The sequence below is a fragment of the Lytechinus pictus genome, chromosome 11 (assembly GCF_037042905.1).
Source record: "Lytechinus pictus isolate F3 Inbred chromosome 11, Lp3.0, whole genome shotgun sequence".
Taxonomy (NCBI): Eukaryota; Metazoa; Echinodermata; class Echinoidea; order Temnopleuroida; family Toxopneustidae; genus Lytechinus; species Lytechinus pictus.
Genome location: NC_087255.1, coordinates 5,202,806 through 5,222,200, shown reverse-complemented (window position 1 = coordinate 5,222,200; position 19,395 = coordinate 5,202,806). Strand labels below are relative to the sequence as shown.

Here is a 19,395-nt window from a genome sequence, read left to right as displayed (position 1 = left end):
GTCCACTAAAACAATACTTACATGTATGCAGTGGGACCCAGTATAAGGTTTTGTTATGTCATACTTAACATAATGTCTAGTCCACTAAAACAATATTTATGCAGTGGGACTCAGTATAAGGTTTTGTCATACTTTAGCATAATGTCTAGTCCACTAAAACAATACTTATACAGTGGGACCCAGTATAAGGTTTGTATTATATCATACTTTAGCTTAATGTGTAGTTTATATACACAAACCTCATGCAGTGGGACCCAGTATAAGGTTTTTGTTATGTCATACTTTAGCATAATGTCTAGTCCACTAAAACAATACTTATGCAGTGGGACTTAGTATAAGGTTATGTCATACTTTAGCATAATGTCTAGTCCACTAAAACAATACGTATGCAGTGGGACCCAGTATAAGGTTTTGTTATATCATACTGTAGCTCAATGACTAGTTTACATACTTAAAACCCATGCAGTTTTGTTCGATAGTTTTATTCATGCTGTTACTAGAGGATTCACTTATTTGTTTCAGCCGGGCTCAAAAGTAATAAGTGGGCGAAATTTAATTTGTGTTTTTCTTATATATATATAGTTTGAAAAAAGCAGATTCTAATCTGTAAGCATTGATTTACATATAAAACCTCTCAGAATCGGTGAACTAAACCCCATATTACTTGATTCAATGTCCGCGAATCTCATCGAGATATTAAGAGAATCACTAAGCGAATACATGCACACACAGTGGATAATATGAACTTATGCTTGGCTAGATAATGTAGGATTATTTTGTAAATAGATTTAAATTACACAAAATGACGCAATATATAATTATAGTGTTATATGGTGAAATTTGTATCAAATTTGATCTTGTATGTCTTTTGTTTACAAGAGCATTTGTTATTTGCTGTGAAATCATCTAATAGGGCATTTTGTTATGTTTTTAAGTCGTTCATAATGTATCATTTTGTTCACTGAACTATTTTGTTTTGTATGATGAACATTTGAAGAAAATATGTCCCAAAGTTAGAATGAGAATACATTATTAGGAAAGACTTGTACAATAATTTTTTGGAACTTGACTCGTCCACCAGTGACAGAATGTAAGAGAACTATAAAAGAATATCAAAAAGTGAAGAATTATTGATAGGAAATTAGAATATAATTTTTATGTCCTGCTTATGTTCTATGCATAAATAGTTAGAGGATTGTGCAATAGATGTTCGTAAATGCAGTTAGACTGCGATAAATATGATTTTGTTATTTATTGATGCTATTTTTTAAAACTGCATTAATGTACTTGCTGCCTTATTTTTTCACTTTTGATCTACATACATAGACAGTGACATGAGTTGGAACATTCTTTGTTTTGATTGTTTTTTCAAATATAAAAAAATGGAATATATATACATCCATATGAGCATAAAATTTAATGATTGTGGTCAATGGGCTATGACTCTCTATAAGTGGGAATAGGTATCCTGTATTTAGATCCAGTTTCTGATTAAACTTGCACATACAAATAAATCTGTATTTCATATCTTATAGGACAACAGAAATCTGCATGACTTGGGGCAAAACTTGACTTAGATGATGTAAATAAGTCATGTTTGCATATACTGGTCTGAAATTGCTTGGACATTGGTGATTATATGACGATGGGAGGGAGACTTGAGCAGAGTGTACTATACTTGAATATGCAATCTCATCAATTATGATAATGATAATGATGATCACATTCTGTTCTTTAAAGCACATAACACATAGACACAGCTACACATGTCCCTATGCACTTATATAAAATTGAGAAATAAAATAAGTCATTAATGAGAGTCATTGAGTCAGTTGATAACAAGTCATTTATACAATGTTACCTAATGCACATATTTTAATGTGCAGTTCCATTGGTGACTGAACTTAAGTTATGGATGAGTTTTATTATACACATACTTTGATACAATATATCATTGATTACAAGTCTTGTAATAAGTGTGACTTAGGTCATGATTGAACTTTAGTACACATACTTTGATATCATATCTCATTGATTACAAGTCTTGTAATAAGTGTGACTTTGGTCATGATTGAACTTTAATGCACATACTTTGATATGATATCTCATTTATTACAATTCTTGTAGTAAGTATGACTTAAGTCATGAATGAACTTGAATACACATACTTTCATATGATATCTCATTGATTACAAGTCTTGTAGTAAGTGTGACTTAAGTCAAGAATGAACTTGAATACACATACTTTGATATGATATCTCATTGATTACAAGTCTTGTAGTAAGTGTGACTTAAGTCATGAATGGACTTTAATACACATACTTTGATATGATATCTCATTGATTACAAGTCTTGTAGTAAGTGTGACTTAAGTCATAAATGAACTTTAATACATGTACTTTGATATGATATCTCTTTGATTACAAGTCTTGTAGTAAGTGTGACTTAAGTCATGAATGAAATTTAATACACATACTTTGATATGATATCTCATTGATTACAAGTCTTGTAGTAAGTGTGACGTAAGTCATAAATAAACTTTAATACACATACTTTGATATGATATCTCATTGATTACAAGTCTTGTAGTAAGTGTGACTTAAGTCATGAATAAACTTTAATACACATACTTTGATATGATATCTCATTGATTACAAGTCTTGTAGTAAGTGTGACTTAAGTCGAGAATGAGTTTCAATCCACATATACTTTGGCTTATAGATAAATGGTGATGAAGTGTGACTTAAGTCAAGTGTATAATAAAGTGCTAGTCCATATAGTGACTTAAGTCGAGCATTAATCAAGTTATAATACATATACCATCTCCAATCACATACTTCGGCAAGTCTTGTCAATCACTGGTCATAAAGTAAGTGTGACCCAAATTATGTGTATATTTAAGTGATATACATGTACTTTAATGCAATACTGCACACATAATTGAAAATTTAAGTACCACTTTAAGAAACTATAATATGTAACCTCATTATTAACAAGTCATTAACAAGTGTGACATATATTATTTCGAAACTGGTAACTAAGAGTACTACTCCCTTTTCAGAATAAAAAAAAATATCATTATATCCTTGTCCCTGTGTGCTATACAACTATTTTTGAAATAATGATTTAGTTGATAGATATTCATCAAATATATTTTGGACCATTTTGATAGCTGTTAAACACTACTATTAAGGAAAGAATTTGCTACATGTATGATGTTATATACTGTCTTTGTTTCAACCAAAGTTGAATATTGTCAGTTTATTACATGTACCTTACACATGTTTTGTGAATAGCCAACTGAATGTTGTCAATGGTGATATGCAAATAGTTATAGATTGTTTTCATTTTGAAGCAATTTTTATTTCTTCAAAATATAGTAGGTTGTATATTTTGAATTCATCTTTTTTTCTTGTGTACTTATCATTGATTTATGTATATAATAACAGTGTTATCTTTTGAATTATGCATTAAATGTTATTGCCACTGTTTATGAAAAATTGACAGCATGTTTAATACAGTGATGTATTGAGGGGAATATAAGGGTGGCATGAATCCAGGCTTCACTTTAAAGTCGACCCAATAAAAAAAAAGTGAGGGGAAAATGTAAAAGCAAGTGTAAAAGGGAAAAAATGTTGATAGATTAATATCTATCTATTTATTGCGCCATGAGCATCTTTTTATGATGGATACCGGCGCATTACAAATGTTCATATTATTATTATTATTATTATAACATGATCATAGAAAAGCTACTGGCATTTTATGTTCGAATGGGCACAATCAAGGCACTTGCGCCTGGCACCTTTTCCCCCTAGGTATGCCACAGACTTCAAGTGTAGTTATCTATGGGATGGCCAACTAAACCTTGTTTGAGTGTACATTATAGTTTTATTTACAGCAGGAGTTGCACTAGGGTATTTTGATGGGGGGGGGGGGGGCATGATGACCTGCCGATGAGGTATTTTTTTTGTTCAATTGAATGTTACATGGTTACATAATCTCCCCCTCCCCCCACACACACACTGGTCCTCATCTTGTAAGGTGTCGATATAGCTCAGTTTTTTGTAGGGTTAAAAAAGACACATCGTAACTACAGGAAATGGATAGAATGGTCATGGGGGAGGGGGGGGGGAAAGAACATGTAAGGGAGAAAGAAGATTAAATGTGAGAAGAACGAACGAAGGATGAAAATAAATATTATATGACAAAGAAAGGAGGGAAGAAAGATAGATGAAAAGTAATGAGAACGGAAGAAAAAGAAACTAAGAAAGAAAGAAAGAAACTAAGACAGAAATTAAGAAAGGAAGGAAGGAAGAAAGAAAAAAGAAAGAAAGAGAGAGACAAGAAAAGAAAGAATGAAGAACTGATAGATGAATGAAAGAAAGAAGAGGGAGAAGCCGAAAAGGGTGCTTGAGTGATAATGGACAGTACACAAATATGAACTATGGCAAATAATTAACGCTTCATTATGAAATCGATGTTACAATGAATTCACCGCCAGTAGCTGAGGCGAGAGAAATCTCGGCAACCCGCTGGGTCAAGCTCTCCGGTCGGGATCTCAGTCAATGAACGGACCCATTTTATTGTCATCACAATACCTTTCATAACCTTGCACTGTTTGACAGAAAAACATATTGAGTTGCAACACTCCACTTTCTATCACATTTTTCTATCTGTACAATTATGAGTAATGAATTAAATATACCTTTTTCTTCTTTAAAGGTCAAGTCCACCCCCAAAAAACGTTGATTTGAATAGAGACAAGTCAAACTAGCATAACGCTGAAAATGTCATCAATATCGGTTGTAAAATAAGAAAGTTGTGACATTTTAAAGTTTTGCTTATTAAAAAAAAACAGTGATATGCACAACTCAGTGACATGCAAATTAGTCAGTCGACGATATCCCTCACTCACTACTTTTTTTTTTTTTATGTTTGAATAATTATACAATTCTTTCTTCTTCTTATTTATACTGATTTGACAATAAGGACCAATTAGACAACCATATAGTATTGAATGCTAATTCCACATGTTCAGGGAGGAATTAATCGTTTGACAATGAGGATAAAATTAGAAAATTTCATATTTCATATAGAACGAAATAGTGCCGGGTGGCGTCATCAGTCTCCTCGTTTGCATACCGACCAGGATGTGCATATAACTGTTTTGTGAAATTAAGCGAAACTTTAAAATGTCATAACTTTCTTATTTTACATCCGATTTTGATTGAATGCTCAGTGTTATGCATGTTTTATTTTTCTCTATTTTATTCGGATTATCTTTTTGTGGGGTGTACTTGTCCTTTAATGAATTTGCCCCCAACCTCTATCTTCGCTCTCTCTCTCTCTCTTTCTCTCCATCTCTCTCTTTCACAGGCGTACAGATGAGGGAGCATTGGGGGCCATTGCCCCACAAAAGTTCCACGGCCAAGAAAAAAAAAGAGAATAAATGGAGAAAAAGAAGGAAAACATGAAAAGGGACCAAATACGTTATTTTCTTAATAATATCTATCACAGAACAAAATTACATTTTCAATTTTGAGCATTCTAAATTGAATATGTAATTTTGTTCTGTAATAGATATTGACATAATATTCATTTTCAATTAAAATGTTTATTTGAAAAAAAAATTGCTCTATCTCTTCGCTTGCCATGTTTGTCCGTTCATATTTTGGGGCTAATTACGCTACTGCTCTCTTTTTCTCTATTAAAGTAATGGAATTGGGCAGGGTCGGCCGGTCGGATCAAGCAATGTCCGAAGGAGGGGGGGGGGCGCTAAAATACGCTCATCAACGTTTTCTCCTATTGGCTGCTCATAGACATGAAGCTGTATTGCTTGTTGTTTTGTAGAAGTGTGTATAACTCTAAAGATTAAAGTTTGAGTAGTCTTAGCTTTGCTTTTTACAAACAGGATATGTCATCACATATTGGTTGAATATGCGAGCGCGAAGCGCGCGAAGATTTGCCTTGTTTTCAATATTATACTTCCCTGAGAACGGGACATCAAGCACTGTTTGGATTTATGAACAGGGTATCTCATTATGTACTGACCTGAAAAGGGAACATTTTATGGAATGTTTGAGGGGAATCAATCAATATTATTGTTGTCGTTTCTTAACTTCTACTTGGAAATGGGACATTCTAAGCATTTGCTAAAAACCATGAACAGAATGAGTATATAACAAGACAAAAAACGCGAGCAATAAGCACAGGTGGGATTTGTTATATAAACATTATTGAGACCAGGGGTGGATCCAGGATTTTCCAAAAGGGGGGGGGGCTCATTTTTCATAGGAAAAATTTTACAAGCAACCAACACAAAAAAGTCTTCACTTTCAAAGGGGGGGGGGGGGCACACTTCTGCATTGACGGCATTTTTACAATACAAATTTTTATTTTGCTTCTCAAGGGGGGGGGGGTGGGCACGGGCCGGCTGTGCCCCCCCCCCCCTGGATCCGCCATTGAATGAGACCTCAAAACACTTTTTGTAATCATGAACAGGATGCGTATACTAAAAAGCAGACTATGCGAGCGCAAAATGCAAAAGGGACTTTCATATCAACAGTGACTGGAAGTGGGGTTTTGCCGATTCTTTCCCTCCCTTATTTTCACATTTCGTCCTCTTTCATCATCATCATCATCATCATCATGGCATTTTCAGCATCATTAACCATCATCATCATCATGATCATGATCATCATCATATTCATCATCATCATCAACATCGTCAACATTATCATCATCATCATCATTCATCATCATCATCATCATCAACATCACCATCATCATTATTATCATCAACATCACCATCATCATTATTATCATCATTATTATAATCATCATCATCATCATCATAATCATCATCATCATCTTCTTCTTTTTTCTCTCTCCTCTTTCTTATATTAGTTTACTTCCAATTTCTATGACATTTTCAATATCAAACTTGTTTCATTCTTTCTATCTATTCAAATGAAAAAAAAACCTTTTATCATGGTAACGTGATGATTAAAAAAAACACTAAGAGTTATATTCCAGCATCGGAAGAAGACGAAAAAAGGCGGACAAATCAAGCCCCATTGATTTTTCATTTAAAAAAGCACGGAACAAGCACTGAACACCACCGGAAGGATATTTGGTAGCTTATTGGTTTTTTTTTCACCATATGACTTGTTGAAAAAGTATGATGGGGGAAGGTTCTATCAATAAGTATGCATCTAGAAAAATAAAAGACACGAAAATGCTAAAAATATAACTGAAGGTGAACAAAATGTCAATAAAATAACGACCCATTTTAAACACTTTAAGGGACGAGGATGTGTTTAATGTGCATAAGCATTCAAGCGCGATTGTGGCTTGCAAGTGATTTTCTTCCCATTGCCCAACGCCTTTGAAGTTTAAATTGTTCCATAAAAATGGAGAAAAATCGAAATCGGGTGGATGGGGTAAGAGTATACAAGGTTACCGCTTTTCCCAATTGTGAAAGTAAAAATGCTTAATTGAGTATGATAATTTGGGCACGCAATGTGTGTTAAGATAAATCCGATTTGCACAGCAGTGACGTCAATTAGTGCTTTTAAATATAGTAGCATTTTAAAGAAAAAATTCTAACCGGAAATTTCTGTGGGAGAATTAAACAGTTCCGGTTTTGAGTTATATTTCTGTTTGTGATTGGGAAAATCTCTTTTTAATGTTGTTGACTAAAAAGGGACGTTAAAAAGGAAAAGAGCAAAGAGAACACAGACAATCTTTCTCATTAAATAAAAAAAGGTATAACGTGAAAGAGCAATAATCTGTAGTCATGGTAGTAACATATGTCATTATGTAGTAGTAGTGGTTGCAGCAGCAGTAGTATGTAGTTGTTGATCATTGCCATTTAAATTTTAAACATTTAGTTTGAAAATTCAAATAATTCGTGATCAGTTCATATGAGGCAACATATTTTTAAGACGGCTTATTTTTTTTTGATACGGTGCAATAAATATTTCCATATACAGTAATTTTGTGATGGGGCTAAGCGAGCGAGCGAGGCCAAAAATATCTTGATATATGTTAAATCAGTGATGAATTTTCCAATGAATTTGGCTTGTTATAAAGTCAGATTGGCTAGATCTTAAAGGGGATTTATATGAAACTTGTCAAGTTGAAAAACCACAATACAATTATTTATAAAATAACAAGAAAAAGAGCAATATACGCTTGCCATCAAGTTGATTCGTTTATCATGTTTATGATAAATTTCATACCACTCCGTTCATCTCTTTACACTATCCAATATTGGTCGAGTCACATGTAGCACACGTACGTGAATTAAAGTGTCATAATATCTCACTTTAATTTCATTTCATTTGTTATTTCTCACTTTCGGAATTTCGTTCGTTAAAAGATTCATAATATGGGTTGAAATTTGATTTCTATCATTGCATCTCGAATCATTCATCTAATTCTGCTGCTCTAGCTGTGAAACAAGGTTGAAGTGACAGAGTGTCGATATCCCCACACTTTAGTGAATACCATTGGGGTCAGTTTGCTTATTATTTTGAATCCGTTGTTTGGGAATTTGTAATATTGAGAGGAAAGAAACAGTTCATTTAGAATACTTCTCTGATTACCCTGGCCAGCTGTAAATTTCTCTAAATTAATTAACCCGATTAGATGAGCATAAATGCACCTGCCTTACGTGACGGTGATCAAGCTGAATTATTTTGATTAGATGTACACGAAGGTGTAACAATTCTCTATTTGTTTAATATCTACTTCACATTTAGCAGAGTAATCTCGTACATGAAGTAAACTGGAAACTTGTGCGAATGTGGATACATGCAATGTAATTTCTTTCTTTTCGGAAGGAAAGTAATCATGTTTTAAAAAGTCTGTATTGAAAGTGATGCACCGGGCTGAAAATATTTATATCTAAATAAGTAGAGTCAAATTCACATAGCAAATGCTGAAAATTTCATCAAAATCCGAGAACAAAAAGCGAAGTTATGGAGTTTTAAAGTTAAGCAATATATTGTGAAAACAGTTATATGTACGTCATCATGAATATTCATTATATCGACTGATGATGTCACATCCCTACTTTCCTCTTTTTTATGCTTGTTCCATTCTTCGTACGTGTGAATAATATGTCTCCCTTGTAATGAAATAAGTTGCAACAATGAATATCTAATACACTTAATCAGCTGTTATTCCAATATTTTTGGTTCTTGAAGGAAAAAATTTAATGAACCTAATTTCATATAATAAAATATAAAAGAAAAAGTGGGGATATGACATCATCAGTTTGCTCATTAAATGTAAGTGAAGACATGCCCAAAAATGTTTCACCGGGATAATGCAAATATTTAAAATGCCATAACTTTGATATTCCTTGTCCGATTTTGATCAAATTTTCAGTATTTTGTTTGTCTGACTTTTCTTAATCTGTTCAAAATCATATTATTTTCAGCCTGGAGTACCCCTTTAATGGTAAAGTGTGTACACGATCTTATTTTCAGAGATTTTTCAATTCACGGAACAAAGGAAATTTCATCCCTCATATTCAACACTGGCCCTACGGTTAGAATAAATGATGTAGTACGCCCTGTTATTTCTTAAAACATAACCATGCAATGATCTAGTCACGATTTAATGACTCCATTCCAGCTTAGGTTTTATGAGCTATGGTTAAATTCCATAAACATGCATGGTAAACAGGGGCGTAGACAACGGGGGGGATGAGGGGGATGCATCCCCCCCACCTCACAAGGTGGGGGGATGGCATGTACAATCATCCCCCCCAGGTTTTGGGGAATGATATTTGGTTACTTAATAAGTCATAATGATGATAATAATAGTAATAATAATAATGATAACAATTATAATATTAATAATAATAATAATTATGATGATGATAATAATAATCCTCATCATTATTGTAATTGTGTTTATTGTTATTAGCCACATTCACACGGTGAAAGCCAATTCAGACGGTAAAAAAAAGAAAATCTTACAAGTATTTACTGGGCAGGAACGAAAAGAGGCGCAAGATATTTGGTTTCTAAGACACAAATTTGCAAGACTACAAAAGTAAAACTGACTAAGAGACCGATATGTTTGTTTGTTGAGCCATGAATGCTCCTTAAGTAAGTTTACCAACTTACCGCATGTCTCTATTATCTGATTAGCAACTGTTAATCAAGCTGTTTTTGGTATGGGAATGAAGCAACAACTTTTTCTTTTCATCGAGACTACTTTTCAGGCACGAACCGAGTACTAGCAATACCTTCGAATATATGATATGTATTATATTTATTTATTTATTTATTAGTTTATATCAGATTATATTACAGGTATATGATATTTATACATATATATATACATTATATGCATTTATTTATTTATTTATTTATTTATATATTTATATACACGTTATTTTCTCAAGTCGGTTTTTATTGAAATACATGTGTGGTCTGGCCCACTCGCGTTATAGGCATTATACATTGTGTGCAAAATGCATCAGCGCAATCTAAAACAGAATAGAAAATGAATGTGATACAACAGTATACATAATAATTCGTGACAGAGAGTACCATATCTATCTTTATAACAAGTATTATTCAAACAAACATATATAATTATGTATAATCATGAATTGTTCAACTTCATGCTCCCACTATATGACTATTGTTACACTAATACTGATATCAGGACTGACTGGTATACATTAGTTTGTTGTTAATCTTGCAGCAGCTACATCTTTTCTGTATTGTTAACTATTTATTTATTTTTGTTTTATTTAAGATGCACTTTGTTTTGTATTCATTTAAAGTACGTTGATTGATGCATGAAGACATAAGTTTGAAATGTTTAAAGAAGTTTGTTTCATGTAAAGCGCAGTGTGAATTTACCCTGTCTTGAAATGCGAGATAAAAGGAACCTATTAGTATTAGCATTATTATTTGTATTAGTATTATTTTTTTATTTGTATTATTATTATTATTATTATTATTATTATTATTATTACTATTATAAGACTGAGATCAAATAGAAGTAAATAATGCCCTAATTTGAAACGATGCAATGCCGTTATGGTTCCGATTTCTTCACAAACTTACAGAGCAGTATTGTTACTCCATGGATCATAGTGATACTGTTTATGTTTTTTGTATCTGTATGTTAATGAGCCGCCAGCCAATATCCATCTATGGATACTATGCCTGTTTCTTTGAGGTAAAAAAAAGCATAGTATGTACGTATTCATTATGCTTTATAATGAACAGACATATTGTTATTTGTTTGTTGTTTATGTGTTCTATTCACAAATGGCCACAGAGGCTGTTTTCATTCATAACCACATACCCATATCAAGACAACAAAGACTATACCTGCGTGAACACAGTTGACATTGGTTTTTTTTCTGAAGAGGTGTAACAGCAAAATTCACAGAGATAAATAAATACGTAGTGTGGTTCAATATGCAATACTATGTGTCAGTCCATTCTGTATTCGTATGCCACGGCATGGGCGGAAATCCCAGGGGGGACAGGGGGGACGTGTCCCCCCTACTCAAAATAGTAGGGGGGACACAATATCAAATGTCCCCCCTACTATTTTCTGTCTTTTATGGCGGAGCAAAAAAAGAAGAAAGGGAAAGAAAGAAGGAAGGAAAATGAAAAAAGGAGGGAAAAGAGAGGAGAAAAAGAAGAGAAGGACGACGAGTGCATAAAATAAGATGAGGGGAAGACTTGGAAAATAAAAAGAATCTTTCGTGCCACTATATAAAATTTTCGCTCGTGCTTCGCGCTCGCATTGCCTGTTAGGTGATTTACATATCTTGTTCAATATGGAGCTCAAATATCAAGTTTGGAAGTCAATATACAAAACATATTTCACCTCGGAAATGGAACTTACATTATTTTGTATGATTTACAAATTGGTTTTTAAAAAGTGCTCTGTAAAAATGTCAGTTTTATGGTCTGAATAATTTTATCAACATTTGCTGCTTGCGCTGCGCGCTCGCAAATTTTGATTTATCAGGTACCTATTATTTTCGTGTATTCCATAAAGTTTTCAAAATATCCCTTTTCAGGTCTGATTGTCAAGATTGGCGAGTTATGTATGTTTCAATATTGATTATACAACAAACTACTTAAAATCCCCTTTTCATGACAGTTTATCAAAAATTTTAGCTCGCGATTTGCGCTCGCATTAATGGTTAAAAATATATTAACTGATGTATCCTATTCATAATTACAAAAGTGAAATGTCCAGTTTTTATGCCATAATATCATCAGATTTCGCGCCCTCATTAGGCATTAATGAATATGATATTGATTTAATAATTAAATTGTCCCTTTGTTTCATCTCGCGCTTAGCAAGAGGAATAGGAAGATAGTCATCATTTTCAGGACATGTCGTAAGGATGTCCCGGTCCTATGTCAAAACTCAAAGTAATAATAATGAAAATTTTAGCTCTTTTTTTAAGTGCGATCCATATCCACCTTACAATTTTCCTACAAAGTGCTTGAAATATAAAGCTGTAATTGATTCTTTTTTTCAGATCGGAATATCAAGTTTCATGATTTTCATGATTAAAGATGTATTTAGAATGCCGAGATTCTAGGTCTAAATATGAAACACGCGCGCGCATGTTTATTCAAATACTCAACTTGTTCTCTATTTAAATCATTATCCAGTTTCAGATCACAATATCAAAATTTTTGTGCTCGCATTATTAATGTTGGAAGACCCCCTATTACTCATCCTTTTCATGATTTACAAAACATTGAATTTGATTGATTTATTTTATTTAAACACGGTAAAAAGCCCCCGATCAGCCTATGGCTGTTTACAAAACATGAACAGAGTGGCCCACTTTTAGGTCTAAATCTCGATTTTTTTTCTGCTCGCGCTTCGCGCTCGCATCAATTGTTGAATTGTATAGCTATCCTGTTCACGATTACAAAAATTGATTAAAATTTTCCATTCCTTCTTTAGAAATTTTCAAAAATTTTCAGCTCGCGCTTCGCGCTCGTATTTTTTGATTGTTGAAATATGTAACGCCTTCATGGCTAAGTGCAAGCAGTCCTTAACAGTTACCAGTTCAAAACGTATATAAAAATTTTCTGCTCGCATGATTAATACTCATCCTTTTCATGATTTACAAAACATGAATAGAGTGTCATGTTCAGTAAATATTATAAGACTAAATCTCGAAATTTTCCGCTCGCGCTTCGCGTTCGCATCAATTGTCTACTTATATACATATTCTGCTTGAGAGTCAGTTCCAAAAAGAGCTTAGAATTTCCATTCTTTAGGTGAAAATGTATTAAAAAAAATCAGCTCGCGCTTCGCGCTCGCATTATTTGACTGTTAAATGCTAACTGCATGCAGGTATCTTTTCCATCAGTTCATTTCTGCTCGCGCTTTGCGTTTGTAGTAATTATTAAGTTGCATACACATTTTTTTCAGGATAACAAACATTGCCCAGAATGTTTAAATTTTAGCAAAAAATACATAAAATTTCCAAAAATTTAGCTCGCGCTTCGCGCTCGCATCATATAAATAAGGATTATGATATTATATATGAATTTATAAGAATAAAGCTAAGAAGTGACTAATGAGGACTACTCCTTCAAAGAAACAAACACAGATCATCTTCGAGCTGCCGATCGGGGAAAATATGGCTGAAACAAATTTCCGCCCCCCCCCCTATTGGCGAAGGCTGGATCCGCCCATGTGTCCCCCCTACCTTTTGGGAGAGATTTCCGCCCCTGTGCCACGGTGTGTGGATCTTGTCGATGTATGTCTGTCCATTCAAGGCGTAGTATGTGTGTGGTGCGCGCACCCGTGTGTGTGTGTGTGTGTGTGGGGGTGAGTATGTGTGTGTGCGTGCGCGCTTGTGTGTGTTATTTTACCTCATTAAGTATGCATCAGATTGCACGATTTCAAGTTCAAAATTGCAAAAGCTCCCTACCGTGGGAGGGGGGACACACCCCTCCCACACCCTCCCCCCGCTCGGTCGCTTCGCTCCCTCGCTCGGGCGCTTCGCGCCCTCACTAGCGTTGGCAGCCCAGTCATCCCCCCCAGGTATACGAACCTGTCTACGCCACTGATGGTAAATATGCACGAGGATTTATTAATTTGTTCAAGAATATATTTATCTCAAGAAAAGACATAAAAATGCTGTAAATTGTAACAGTTTAAATAAATGTTTTTCGCAGGGTAGAAACAAGGACCTACTTTTAAGCATATATGTTTAAAACCGTGCTACATTATTTGGGGACTGGTTTTGTGATTTTATTCATTTTCATTCATTTCCTGTAGAAAAACCCATCAGTAATGATTTTCTTTCTTCATATTTGCTGCCGAAGAGATAGTATATGGTATATTGTATTCTTAAATCTGACTTTTTTAACTTGAGAAGATTTACGGTTTTAAAACTTATGCAGAAAAAACCCATTCAGTAATGACTTTTTTTCTTTTTATTTGCTGCCGAAGAGATAGTATATGGTGGTATTGTATATTGATAGTTTATTATTTGGTATTCCTAAATCTGACCCTTTTTTTACTTGAGAAAATTCAAGATTAAAAAAAATAAAAACTGAAAATATATAAGTAAAAACAGGTTTATAACTCTGATCTTGAATGCCATTCTGTTGAATTTGATTTGATTTTATTTCATTCTTCATAAAAACACATACACTGTATAAAGTCAATACATATAAGTAAAAAACAATGATGAACATATAAATACATGGTTATAAAAAAATAACATAAGAGAACAAAGAAAACTATGTCGAATGAGGGGTCAACAAAAAAGAGCAATTTGCCTTGTTGAGCGTTGACCCCAAAATAAATACATCATAGTAAGAAGGGGGGGGGGGACAAAAAAGAAAAAGTCGTGGTAAACCTACATGTATAATTTTAAGTTACTGAGTACAAGTTTAATAAAAATAATCGAAAGGAACGTTTAAAGGAGAATGAAACCCTTGAAACCAGCTGAATCCATATCAAAGAGAAAAATCAAAGAAACATATTGTTGAAAGTTTGAGGAAGATTGAATGAATAATAAGAAAGTTATGAGCATTTGAATATTGAGATCACTAATGCCATGTAGATCCCCTCATTGGCAATGCGACCAAGATCTGTGATGTCACACACGTACAACTCCCTCATTACTTTAGTACTTATTTCACTTATATTCTCACTTTTACAGAGTCTATCACAAGGTGAGGTGTTCTCTTTATGAGAGAGTACAGAGGTTTCACAAGTACAGAGGTTTCACAACATTATATCATTGATGAATCGTTTGTCATATGATTAGAATGAGCAAAAAGAGATGTTTTGGGGTATATTTTCAGTGTCCAAAAGGGGAGAGTTGTTCATCTGTGACATCATGACATCATCGATCTTGGTCGCATTGCCAATGGGAGGATCTCCATAGCATTAGTGATCTCGACATTCAAATGCTCATAACTCTTCTATTGCTAGTCCTATTTTACTCAAACTTTTGTTGATCTTATTCTTTGATTTTTCTGCTTTCACAAAAGCTAACTTGCTCCAAGAGTTTCATTCTCCTTTAAAGCTATTAACAGAAAGTTGATTCTTAAGATGATTTGGAATAGTACTCCAAAGATGAGGACCTCTATAAAATACAATATTCTTTGAAAAATTTGTTCTGACTTTAGGAAGATGGTATTCTACAGCATTGCGTGTATTATAATTATGTACATTACAATAGGGACAAATTTAGATGCTATCAGAGTAGGTAAAACGCCTTTAGACAACATAAACATAAATATGGCAACATTAAATTTATTAATGTCATATATGTTTAACAGGTTCAGCTTAGAAAATATTGGCAAGAAGTGGGCATTATATGGTGAATTAGATAAAATTCGTACAGCTTTTTTTTTGCAAAAAAAATAATTTAGTAATAAAATAATTATGATTATTTGACCAAGCAATATTACAATAATTTATATGGGAGTAAATCAAAGCATAATATAACATAATCAAAATATATCTTGGAAAGTGTCTCAAATGATAAATAACACCCACAGCCTTGGCAACACGATTACATATGACACCAGCATGTTCATGCCACGTTAAGGATTCATCGATATGAACACCTAGAAATTTTACACATGAAGTGCGTTTTATTTGGTGACCATTAAAATGAATTACAATGTTGTCTTCAAAGTGACGTTTAGTGAATAAATTATTTTGGGTTTTAGCAATGTTTAAAATTAACTTATTCTTAATTAACCAATCACTCAATGTATTTAATTCAGAAGTGAATAAGTCAATCAATGTACAGAGATTATAATGAGACATAAACACGCTGGTGTCATCAGCAAACAATATAAATTGGAGCAAGTCAGATGAACTTATAATGTCAATAATATAAATTAGAAAAAGTAAAGGGCCAAGAATTGAACCCTGGGGCACTCCACATCGAATGGGTAAATATGAAGATTGTTGATTTTGAATATAAACAAATTGCTTACGATTTGATAAATAATCTTTAAATAATTGTAACAAAATTCCACGAATACCATAAGCCTCTAGCTTATGTAACAAAATTGTGTGATCTAGTGTATCAAATGCTTTACTTAAATCAAGAAATGAACCAATAGTAAATTGCTTAGCATCAATTGCCTGAAAAACTAAATGAATAAAATTAAGAAGAGCAGTCGATGTGGAGTGTCCCATTCGAAAACCATGTTGACATTTAGACAAAATATTGCACGAAGTTAAGAAAGAATGTAATCGCTTATATAAACACTTTTCGAAAATTTTGGAAAAAATGGGAAGAACAGAAATAGGCCGAAAATTCTGTACATTGGTTGAATCACCATTTTTAAAAACAGGGATCACCTTGGCTATTTTCATCTGGTCAGGAAAGATACCTGCTGTCAAACATGAATTAAAAACAGAGCAAAGAGGTTCACAAATCAAATGATTGTATATATATTACAACAGTAATACTAACACCGTCATAGCCAGCACTGGTACCATTCTTTAAACATCGGACAATATCAATGATTTCTTTACATGATATAGGAATAAAATATGTTGAATGAAATTAGATAAATAGATAAAAATAATAAACAAATGTTAGCACTTCGTTAAAAGCCTCCGTCAAACATTTTTGAAATAACATTTTTTTGTCTCAGAACCACAGCATTCTCCAGAATCATCATTTTGTTGATTGTGGAGTTGCGACAAAAAAGTTATTCCCGATCAGCTGTTGTATGTGTGAGGGGCACCGTCCAGGGCAATTTATGTTGCCATGGTAACTTGTTATCATATTGTTATCATGTCATATGTCTGCAGAGTGAAACGTCACAAAATTACTGTTCATTGTCTGGAGGAATGGAGGATTGATTTCTGCCCTGCAGTCCTATTAAGTAGGTGGTCCTCGACTAGGTTATATTCATCATAAACTTCAGTGTGTGTGAAAGAGAGAGAAGGTGGGGGAGGGGGAGGGGCAGAGATAGAGAAAGGAAGAAAATGGAGGGAGGGGGATATAGAGAGGGGCATTTAGGAGGCAGTGGAAGATGGGTATGTGTGGGTTTAGATGTGAGCATGAAGGAAATGATGAAAGAAAGGAGACCCGTGGAGAAGGGGGGGGGGTTGTTTAGGAGACGGTGTGTTTGAATATAGAGAGTATTTCCTATAGTCTAAGAAGTGAGAGTGAATGTGTGCGTGTTAATTAGAACGGGAGAGGGTGTGTTGGTGTCATGTATGAGGGAGTGTGTGCGTGTGAGAAAGATTAGCAATGTGTGTGAGTGAGAGGATGTGTATGAGGGTTCGTATGTGCGCGGGGATGTGCGTGTGTTTGTGTGTGAGAGAGAGAGATAGTGATATGGTGGGAATGTGAGAGGTGTGCTAGCGTATGTGTGTGTGAGAGAGAGGATGTATGTGTGTGAGAGGGTTCGTAATGTATGTGAGAGTGTGTGTGTGAAGGAGGGTGTATGTAAGAGAGAGTGTGATAGGCAGGGGTGAAAGCGTAAAAGGTACGTGCAGGGTAGATATATGTGTGAGCGAGGGAGGGGATTGGGAGGGTGTGTGGAGAGGTGTGGGTGCGTGATGGTACGAATGTGTGCGTGAGAAGATAGTGATAGGGGAGGGGTGAGAAAGTTGTGCTTAGTGTATACTTGTGTGCGTGCGATGTACCAAAAACTGACTGATCGAATTCGAAAACATGTAAGGGAAAGCGGAATTTGATAGCCTCACACCCACTCACGCACCCATCCTCCCACAAAAACATCAGTTACGACACACACATATACACACCCTCACACACAGACACACAATCTTAATCTGTCTCAATATCTGGTGAACGTCATCACATATTTTCAGTGTATTCGTCCTTATCCATGTTATCAAAACTAAACTATTCCATAACATGTCAAAATTATTGGGTCACATTCTGGGGGCTTCTTCGATGCGATACCCAGGTCTGTTTATCCAGGGGCGCCTTCGGGGGAAACCACCCAGTCAGTTTGGAAAAGACAAATTTGTAACAATAATTGTAACAGCAGTGTCCTCGCCTTTTCAGGAAAGAATGAGCTGATGAAAAAATACAATCCATTCTGAACTTGAGTTTCGGTAAGCGGATATTTTCTTTGAGACTGGCTAATTGCTTGGATACCCACGAAGGACGTCATTAAAACTCGACCTGGGTTTCGAACCCTAAAGGCTCTCTCTTTTGCTCATCATCGCCGACGGTCTAAATACAATTTGTAAATGGTGTAGCTCTATGTACCTATGTATATGAGAAGTTGTGTTTTGCAACATTTATTTACAAAAGAATAAACAGGTAAAAGTAGCTGTTTAATCTATGATCGAAGTGCAAACTAAACATAGTAAACATCTCCTTAATATTATCTAAAATGTTCTTTTTTATTTAGCCATAATCCTACAAGGTAAAGACCTTTATGATATACATAAACATAATTATATATTGTATGTATTGAGATGATCTAAAACTTGTGTAACGTCTGAATTTTCTTCGACCTTGATGGCAGTATTCAAATGATAAAAGGTGAAAAATACGTTGTACTATTGAATCCATGTTCTCTTTTTGTTACCAATATGAAATAAATCAAGTTATATTCAATGTCAGTTATTAAAAAAATTGATAAAAAACAAAACAAAACCGAAGTGGCCAGAGGGAATGACTTGAAAGATAATATTTACCATACATATTCATTTTTTTTTTCGTATCTTAGATATACCTATAGGTACCATATTATGTTTCGTTTTTTAATCTAATGTATAACCTGTTTGAATATTTTTACTAAGATTACTGTCTGATTATGTGATGTTCCGCTGCATAACTCTCGCATGCAGTTTCTTTTATAAACATTTATTATCATTATTTGTTTTTGGTAATTCATT

General features: G+C 34.1%; 1 protein-coding gene across 1 annotated transcript in view; it reads left to right on the top strand.

The window, feature by feature from the left end:
- LOC129270733 (E3 ubiquitin-protein ligase TRIM23-like) overlaps nucleotides 1–2,629 on the top strand; it is a 21,122-nt gene extending 18,493 nt beyond the window's left edge. The window contains exon 11 of the mRNA XM_064106469.1: nucleotides 1–2,629. This exon is cut by the window's left edge and continues 875 nt beyond it. The gene's annotated coding sequence lies outside the window, so the exon portion shown is untranslated.
- The last annotated feature ends 16,766 nt before the right edge of the window (nucleotides 2,630–19,395 follow it).